Below are 10,695 nucleotides of genomic sequence, written 5' to 3' on the forward strand. Positions count from 1 at the left end.
ACATTAACAATGCATAATGAATAAAAATGCACAAGACAAAATAACATTATAGATAGATCGGCAGACGGTACGTCTCGTAGGGAAAGATCGTCTCCCGGTCCTTTTATTTACTAAAGAAAAAGATTTCAAGACTGCCGCGCCCTCTAGTGGTAGTTCATTGAAGTGCAAGGGAGATAATCCGTAGTTCATTGAAGTGCAAGGGAGATAATCCTGTCCAATATATTACACATGCTTCGGCCGTAATTTAAAATAATGATTTCTCCCTTTCATTTAAACTGCAGGCGCGTGAAATAAAATGGCGTCCCCAGTTTCGGCGATAAAATGTAGAAGTGCCTTCACTTCTATTAAATGTTATATGGTCCCCAGAAACGGACACAGTTTGCTGGAGACTTTGAGTCAGTCGGTCTCGGTCTCCCTGTTTCCTTTGGCATTGTCTCCTTATTCCGGAGAGGTAGATAAAAACAAACGGGGATCATTTAATTCCTAATCAGATTTCATCCACGTTGACGTTTCGAAGATAATTGATTTTAATTAATTGTATTAAAAGCAATACTTAACATTATTGATGCGAGATTTATTTTCTTCCATGGCCGTTTTTCTCGTTCAGTTTAACAATATAATAAATCATTTTCTCACCAAAACTCACAGAAAATCTTTGCTTTTATTTTTATCCACACTCATATTAAAAGTGATTGCATTTTTACGTTAAAAAATTAGATGCTTTCTTTTATTGTTAAAAAGTCACGAATAATTTTTAACAACAAAACCATAATTTTTAATGCAATGCAATACATAACAATACAAAATAAATATAATACTTGAAATCACAATAATTGAATTTTTTTTTTTTCATTTTCTGCGAACTTGCTATTCCGGTTGCCATCTTTTTACTTCAACCCGTCAAACTCATCTCGTTTTTATTAACTCATCTTATAATCGTTTCTTTGTTAAAAACAAATTGCCAAACTAAAAGTAAGTATTATTTGAATTTAATTGCTTTTAGATGTTCTTTTTCATTACTGGAACACGTCCAAATGATCATGATATGATTATTGATTTAGAACTGAGTCAACATTCCATGTTTGTATATAAACGAAAATTAGGTAATGGTGTAGACTGGCCTTCCTTTGTTTACAAAGCCATTTGACGGAAGTGACGTCAGACATATTTTTATCTACGGATGGCCAAAACCGTAGAGAATGAACTTATATATATATATATATATATATATATATTAAAAAAAAAAAAAAAAAAAAAAAAATTAAAAAATTAAAAAATATAAAAATTGGTATTATAGTAAATTTGAGAGTTGATGCAGTGATTGCAGGTGATTAAATGACTTACTGACTAGATGTTTTTTTTTAATGAATGATAAAAAATAATTTTTTGTGTGGTTTCAAATGTTAAAAACTTCAAAGACTATATATATATATATATATATATATATATATATAGTTTTATTCAAACAGTCTTTATATTTGAACTTAATGACTTTTTTGTTTGTTTTGTTTTGTATTTATCAACTGTTTTATTCTTTTTTATCAAACAAAAATAAAACTTTTATAATGATTTATAATGCCATATATATTATGGATTGTTTTTCAAACATCGAAATTTCAAAATTAGTTTTATTTAAAAAAAAAAAGACGAGGTGATTTTTTTTTTCAATTAAATTATAAACTTTATTTGAACTTTTCAACAAACTTTTACAGATATCAAAAATATACTTTATATATATTTCATAATAATTTTTTAAAAATGTATTTAACGAAAAGTTGTTTTTTTATCATTTCATTGTTGAATAAAATTTTAAAGTGATAAATGGCGAAAAAAAAATATATCTCGAAAAGAAAGAACACCTCGTCTTTTTTTTAATAAGAATAAAACAGTTAATAAATACAAAAAACAAACAAACAAAAAAACCAGTCCATTAAATTCAAATAAAGACTGCTTGAGTAAAACTTATTAAAAAAAAAAGGTTCATTTTTTACGGTTTTGATCATCCATAGATAAAAATGTCTGACGTCACTTCTGTCAAATGGCTTTGTAAACAAAGGAAGGCCAATCTACACCATTACCGAAAATTATTATGAGATTCTCACCAATAATGCATTTTTTGTAAAGTTTTTTGCGACTGCCTGGAAAACGATTTCAATATTGAAAACGTAGCAAATACGTTTTTTGCTTAATAACGTACACTAACCTAAACAATAACCTAAACAATAACATAAACACTAACATAAACACTAACGGACAAAAATACATACAAAAGGCGGTTTGCTAGCAGTGTCAGAAGTCGCCATTAAAAATGAGTGAAAAAAAATTTGAATAGACTCACTATCTTTCGAAGCTTATAATGACTTGAAAAATGTAATTTAAATCCTTTTTTTTTTCTTTTTTTCAATAAAAGGAGCAAAGACCAAATTTTAAAATAATAAAAGGTTTAATTAGGTACGGGCAAATCTAATGGCTGCTTAGGTACGGGACCTGATTTTGAACGCCGGTTGATCATAATATTTTTTAAATTTTCGGTTACCTTTTAATTATGTTTAAAAAATTACAGCTTAAAGTTAATTTCTCAAAGAAAAATAGCATGTGAAATAAAAAATACATGTAATAATTTTATCTCAAATCTGAAAAACCGTACATTTCACGTAAAAATTCATTATGGCAAAGATCGTGTTTTATTCCATATCTCCACAATGTTTATTCTATGAAAAGAATATCAACACAAACTACCAGAATTTTAATATTTTTTTATCTATCTGTTTATTTACCTTTTAAAAACGGGAACGTGTTTTAATTTTTGTGTTTTATTAATTATTGAAATTTTATTATTTTACAATTTCTGATGAGAAATTTTTGTTTTATTAACAAATGATATAAGTAAATATTTTTTTTAAAAACTGCAATCACTTAAACTGCAGATATCATTCTTGAGTGTTAACATGTGCTAAAAACTATCCTTTATAAAGTGCCTCACATTTAAACAACAATTGATTGATCTGTGAATACCCCAACAATGCCTTTTTTGACAGTCAGGCACCCAAGCCCTCAGCAATATTTCTTCTCTTTTATGCTGATCAATATGAAGTAGCCTTATTGTGGATTACATTAATCTCAAATTTTGCCATAAATTTGAGAATTCTATTACTCTTAGTTGGTTGGTTGGTTTTACGGCATATCAACCCTTTTCGGGATATTTAATGCTGAATCTAAATATTTTGAAGAAATTTTTTTTTAATAGAATATATTTGTTGTTTTCAAGTCAGTTTCTATTCAACCCATAGTTGGGACCCTAACAGGTACTACTACTACTCTGGGTCAGAGTGGACCTGGGAGCAATGGTAATTAAAGGGTGGCTCAACACTTCCCAAAGCCTGCAAGCTGGGGCCTCACCACTGGATATAGTTTAAGGTCATATCCAGGACCTCTATTACTCTTGATTGCTTCCACAAATCTCTAAAAGAGTTTTCTTGCTGATTACTTTTGCATAGATCAGCTTGCCATATGCCATTATTTTTATTAGCATATATTAGTGGGCGATTATTTGTGTAGTTATCCTTTTTGACAATGTGCTTGCCGTTTGTATAGTATCCTACTAGATACTTGGAGAGGAAGGGTGCATTGAGTGTTTACAGATTAAAAAAAGAATTCCTCCTGGGAATAATTTTTGGGACGTCTTGAAGATCATTACAAAATAAGAAACCATCCCATCTCGAACCCCCTTATTCATGGTCCTGGATTTGACCTTAAACTATATCCAGTGGTTAGGCCCCAGCTTGCAGGTTTGGGGGAGTGTGGAGCCACCATTTAATTGCCCTTGCTCCCAGGTCCACTCGGACCGGGAGTGTTAAGGTCCCAACTATGGGTTAAATAGAAACCGACTTGAAAACAACAAATATATTCTATTAAAATTTTTTTTCAAATTCTTTGGATTCGGCATTAAATAACCTGAAAAGGGTTGATATGCCATAAAACAACCAACCAACCCTTATTCATGCAACTAACAGAAAGTGTAACAAGCATTCAGAAATATTGGTTTCAGCTGTAACACTTTAACATATGTTGTAGATGTATTCAAATACTGCCTTTTTAATTTTTTTATTTATAAGGCTATGTTCATAATAGATCAGATAATTTGCAAAGAAATGTTTACAGTAAATCTGATGCTCGATAAGCAATAGCTATTGTTGTACTTAACAATGATACAGTGCGTTCAAATTGATCTTTTACAAGAAATGCAGATCGCAGATTTAGAAGCATAATGTATGATCAGCGTTTTCTGCTTTTTCTTATTTTACTAGTGCAAAACATCAGTACCAGAACTTTGTACATTAACAGGAATGTTGAGCTATTATTCGTCAATAATGCGTCAAACATTTCTTTTATTCTGCTTGAGGGCAATAGCCATCACTGAGAGTAACAACTTTTTGAGTTCAAGACGTGGGTTATCAGAGAAAAAAACAATGCAACAATTATCTATCGTGTTTATTATTCGGCTCTTGGGTGTTATACATAATTGTTCAACTTGCTTAGATTCTGAATCTCGTGATGCAGGAAATTCGATTTTCGCTAAACTAAAAGTAAATACTCAACTCAGAGCTTTTGTTGCGTGTATAATCATCAGGGAGTATAATCTAAGCAGACATTTCACCATTATTAGGATATGAATTACAACCTAGCTTTCATTTACCAACTCTATACGTCTGCATTTCATTTGGAAGTAAGAATCAACACGTGCATTTCATCTTTTCTTGTATATTTGGCACTCTCTTCATCAAGCATAAAAATACACAATCTTTGTTATTTTAATATTATTTTAATTCAATAAAGAGTTGCATCTGTTCACACTACTAGTCTATGATACCGATTTTAAGTTACAAGTGTGTGTCATCATCAACTATGTTGACAAACTGGTTTTCACCAGATCACCGAAGTTAAGCAACATTCAGCCTGGCCAGTACCGGATGGGTGACCATTTGGGAAGGCTAGGCGCTGTATGTACTTTCTGGGAAGGTTGGGCATGGGGCCAGCATCCTCACCCTGTAAAAAAGAACTCCTCACTACAAAAGCATCTACAAAGTTGTAGATGACCTATACCCCTCCAGGGACTCAAGGGCTATGGATAGTGTGTCATCATGCCACAGTGATAGCTTGCAATACTTTCATCTTAGGTTACTTTAATTTTTCCATCAAATATAAATTATTCTGTCACAAATGTAGCTTGTAATACTCGCAAATACAAATTTTTTCTTTTTAGTTCTTTTACTCTTTCTTTCAAATATAATTGCATTCAAGACTTTTTCAAAAGTAATCTTGTACTTTAATGTGTTTAACAAGAATCTGTCTTTGTGCAGCCATGTTTAGGACACTTCTTTCTCTGTTGCTTTTGAGTCACGTGTGTCACACGCCTATGTCTGATCTCTCATGTCTTGAACACAACTTGCATATCTGCTTTTCAGAACATGTGTTTCCTTTTCATCTCTGCTCTCAAATCCGGCAGCCGGCTTGATCATTTGCATATGGCTGTTGCTGCTGATATGTGAACGTCATCAGCTCTGTTACAAATTGACCTTATACCAATTATATTAAATGCTAGGTTTTATCTCTTACATTTCTTTGCAGTGGAGACTTGATAGGTTCATCATCAAAAGTCTGAGTCACCAGTATTGGAAATAAATTATTTTCAATGGCATTTAACTGATGGTTAAAGGTCATTTCTTCATCAATTACTATATGATATAAAAACAAGCAAAGTAAATGACAATCATTAAATTTGAATATTTTCTTCACAGGAAAACTAATTGTTATTAAAATTAACTTTTTACAACTAAAGTAAGAATAAAAATTGATGATAATGAATTATTTTGCATCTGTAACTAAACAAATATGAAATGAGTGAATCGGTGAAATAAAAATATTATCAATTATATTTTTACAATATTTTATTTATATATGTAAAATATCTATTTCTCATTAAAAATCATGGTAATCTTATAAAATATTTTCCAAAAACTGATTTACAAAAAATACATTTTTATTGATAAGTATTGCTAAATTATAACAGTTTGAATTTAATCAGTAATGAATGAATGAATGTAGTGAGTTTTTTAAAAGTGCAAACAAGGTTGTTTCAATTTTAGCCTCCAAAAACATAACCGCATGTATACCTGTACATCTTTAAATTGTTTTTTTTTGCAATAAACATTATTTCTTTCAATTTTTTAATCTTGCAGAATATCCAGCAATCAACTCAAAGGAAAACAAATGTGGACTATACAAGCTTTTATTTTTCATCAAATCGATTTTTGGGATAAGATATTGAAAAAAATACATTTTCCTGACAAATGTGTTTTTTCTTTTCTATTCATGAGCTTAAGACACAGGTTGGAATGATTATCGCAAATACATTAATGAATAATGTATTTTAAGTGCATATGATAAATCCACTCCTGGGCCTATTAATAAATGCAGTATTTCAGGACCACATATAGATCTAATAGGTTTGCTTGCACACAATTTTCATATAAATATATTATAATTACATATTAAAATAGCATATTCCTCCAACGATCTATTTAATTTAATTTAAAATCTATAATTATATTATTTTTAATATTATTTAATTTAACATACATAAAACTTAAACAGAAAATGTATTTTTTATTCATTTCGTTTATTAAAATAAAAACAATCAGAAAAATACAGAAACAAATTGTATAAACACTCGTAAATATTTGGACTGCAAAAATGAACACTAAACGAGATACTGGAGAGAAAACATATTCTTGTGAAGTATGTGACTCTTCTTTTACAAATAAACAAAATTTGGCCATTCACGTGCGATCCCATACTGGGGAGAAACCATTTTCTTGTGAAGTATGTGGCTCTTCTTTTACAGTGAAACAAGCTATGATATTACATATGCGAATACATACTGGAGAAAAACCATATTCTTGTGAAGTATGTAGCTTTTCTTTTACACAGAAAGCACATATGTTACAACATATGCGAACTCATACTGAAGAGAAACCATATTCTTGTGAGGTATGTGGCTCTTCTTTTACACAGAAACAAAATATGGTACAACATATGCGCACTCATACTGGAGAAAAACCATATGCTTGTAAACTATGTGGCTTGTCTTTTACACAGAAACAAAATATGTTGGCACATATGCGCACACATACTGGAGAGAAACCATATTCTTGTGAAGTATGTGGCTCTTCTTTTAGAAGAAAACAAAATATGTTACGACATACACGAATGCATACAAAAAAGAAACCATATTCTTAATTTTGTGTATTTATTTTCAAAAGAATCAAATCCGTTGCTTCTAAACATTTATTGTGAAGTAAATCATATTCTTGCAAATTTTTCTTTCACAGAGAATATGGTAACACACATTTAAACATAAAATACATGAAAGCTATTTTTCTGTGTGATTATTCAATCTCACTGTTTCAATGTGCCGATGCTTAAAAGCAACCATATCCACTAGCTGCTTCGTTTACAGTGTAACATATTTAGAAATATGTGACTCTTGGACAGATGCAAATACATATTCTTGTGACATATTTTCATAGAAATAAAGTTGCATCCTTCTTTTAAAATATGTGGCGACGATTTTTCCAATAATGTTTACAGAAAGTTTATAATGTAGCTCATATTGTTATATTATGAACCTTTTTTTCTAGAATTCAAATACACAACAACACATTTGGTATAAGCAACAGTCCGTTTTTATTCCTTCTTGTTTCTCTGTTATGGTGGATAGAGAGAGGAGTGAGAGAGCGACAGAGAGAAGAATATCCACTTGGTTGACAAATCTCCATCTGCCAATCTTTTTCGTGTCACTTCCTGTCAACTTTGAAAAACATCAACATAACCAGATTCGTTAAACTGCTACATTCTTTCTCAAATAATAGCATATTTTGTTTACATTCGTGAGAAATATTGAAACAATTCTGGTTTAGCTGTCATGTTCCTCACATTCCATCTGCAGACGCGTGCCACATTTTTATCCATATAAATACATATATGTATATACATATATACACATATATATACTAGCATGTCAACCTGGCTTAGACTGGGCCCTTTGTGTAACAATATTATATAGGATACATAACAACATTTTGGTTTTAACCTTCGGGAGATATTGTTTCAAATGAATGCCCTTTGGCTTAGTCATGTCTCAAGATGTTTTTCAACAGAAGACGGACATGATCATCGAGAAGTAGCCTGGAGCATTAGCTTTAATTGATGACGTGATTATCCATGTGAAGACCAAAGAGGAGCATGACCACAATTTACGACAGTTGGAGGATACTGCACAGACTGCCGGCCTCACATTCAATAGTAGCAAATGTGCAATCAACCAGAAACAGTTCAAGTTCTTTGGTGCAATTTCCGATGAGAACGGGATATGCCCAGATCCCCAAAAAGTGGACGAAATAAAATCACTCCCAAATGTCATCATTTTCGTAATTCTTGGATATGTTATTAATTTCGACAATCATTTTTCTTGATTTAACCCAAATTATAGCCCCCTCTTGCTAAAATAATAACTTTGATACATCATCTGAACTATCTATTTCATTACAAACACACCAACTCAATTCATCATTTTTCATAATTCTTGGATATGTTACGAATTACTACAGAATAATTACAAAATAGTTTTACTGGTTAACTTCAAGTTACCATATCTTTTTTATTATTGTTTAGTGAAAGCAAACACAACAAAACAGTCTAGATCAAGCCCAACTAACGTTGCAGAATTGCAAAAGGTCATAGGTTTTATTACCTACATGGCAACATTTATTCACGGGCTTTAAGACCTCACAGCAAACCTCACAGAACTATTAAAAAAAGATGCTGACCATTAATGGAGCAACAGCTACAAGAAATTTCTACAAGAGATAAAGGACATTATATGCAACGAATTGTTGCTCTGCTATTATGATCCTAAGAAATCCGGAAGTTTAAAATGTAGCTCATATTATATGATGAGGGGTTGAAACCAAAATGTTGTAATGTATGTTGTAACATATTCGCAAGAAAAACATCATTGTTATATGCATTAGCTATTGTACAGAAACAAAAGTTTGCTTGTAACAGATGAGTAAACAAATAAATTCCATAATTAGCGGATCATGAAAAAACAACTTTAAAAAACATCTTAGTTAATATACCGGTTAAATAATAAATTAGAAGTGAATAGTTTGAATTCTAAAAGTTAATATTTTGATTATTTTCCTAGAAAATTGAAACACATTTAGGATAAAAGATCTATGCTTACATACAAAAGCAATTATTAATATTAAATTAATAACAATCTAAAAACTGTTTTAAGTAAACTAAATTGTGGATACATTTTCAGAACAATCTTTTGTTTTATAACAGGAAAATATAACTTTTAACATTTCATAAAATTTGAATTTGATCTTTTATATAAAAAAATTAGTATTTAATCAAAAGAACAGATGAAGTCATGTTTCTTTATACTTTAACACGAAAATAAAATAATATTTCTTAGAATGCATAAAAATGTGTATAATTTGTCATTTTGGATTTGTCTATTTCCTTTCAGATATTTATAATGTTACCAAAATAGAAACACGATATTTTAATGTAATCGATTAATTCCTCGAATGCAGATGATCGATATTGGCAACGAGTATTTTTATCCTGTTTTATTTTTGGGAAGTAAATAGTTATTAGATTATATTAAGTTGAGAAAAATATTTTCTAAGGCAATAATGATTGGAAAATATGTTAAACACGTTTATCCTAGAAAAATTGGGATATTAAATCTAATTAATTTATTAATAAGTTTTTCAAAATATTATATTAGTAGTTGTTGAATTTACTTTTTCCATTATAACAGTGTCATTTAAAAAGCACGTTTGCAACGCATTGATTTTCTTTTTTTATGAGGTCGGCTTTAAATATAGAAAATACCTCTGCATGTTATTTAAGTTTCTTTTGTAAATTACTTAAAACAATATTACACATCTTTTGGCTTTTCAATAAAAATTCTATTCCATATTTTTGTGAGATACTTTCAAGATTAAATTACAAATTGTTTTAGAAGTAATCATGCTGTGATTGAGAAGGTAATGTTTGAAATGCCAGAATTTGTACAAAAAGGAAATTTGACAATCTAAGAGAATAACTTAGTGGCATTGCAGTCAAAATGAAAATTGAATAAACTCAGAGAGAAAATTATTCATAAAAAAAACCCGGAGTAGATTCAGAAAATGCAAGAAACAGAAGTTATTTTTTCGTTATTTAGAGAAATTTGTATTTACAATATAATACAACAACATGGCTGAACAATAAAAACATGGCTGAACGGAATTCTGAAATTATGAAGGTAAAGCGTAGTAAGGGAATTTTATTTGCTGACAGAGAACTGAAATATGTTGTTAAAATTGCATATTGTGATTTAAGTCTTGGCTGGATTTCTTCTCAAATCTTATTCATTCAGCTTCAGTCTCTATAAATGTTCTATTCGCATATGTTGCTGAACTTAACTGTTGAATTTTACGCTATTTTCATATTCTATTTTGTATGGAAAAAACGCCTAACTTGCAAAACTTATTCTGAGTTTTTCCCCGATTGCCAATCATTGTCCTGCAAAAATTGCGAGGGTTGATGTACCACATCATCCAAGCTGTGCTGATT

At 30.3% G+C, this 10,695-nt stretch overlaps 1 long non-coding RNA gene across 1 annotated transcript; it reads left to right on the forward strand.

Annotated features, from left to right (window-relative positions):
* The first annotated feature begins 393 nt into the window (after positions 1-393).
* LOC145269622 (uncharacterized) lies at positions 394-9,496 on the forward strand. Its single transcript, XR_013865142.1, has 2 exons — positions 394-972; positions 6,240-9,496. It is a non-coding gene; the product is annotated as an uncharacterized LOC145269622 (long non-coding RNA).
* Positions 9,497-10,695: the final 1,199 nt, after the last annotated feature.

Source organism: Euprymna scolopes, chromosome 45, assembly GCF_053919585.1.
Source record: "Euprymna scolopes isolate OS-2025 chromosome 45, ASM5391958v1, whole genome shotgun sequence".
Classification (NCBI taxonomy): domain Eukaryota; kingdom Metazoa; phylum Mollusca; class Cephalopoda; order Sepiida; family Sepiolidae; genus Euprymna; species Euprymna scolopes.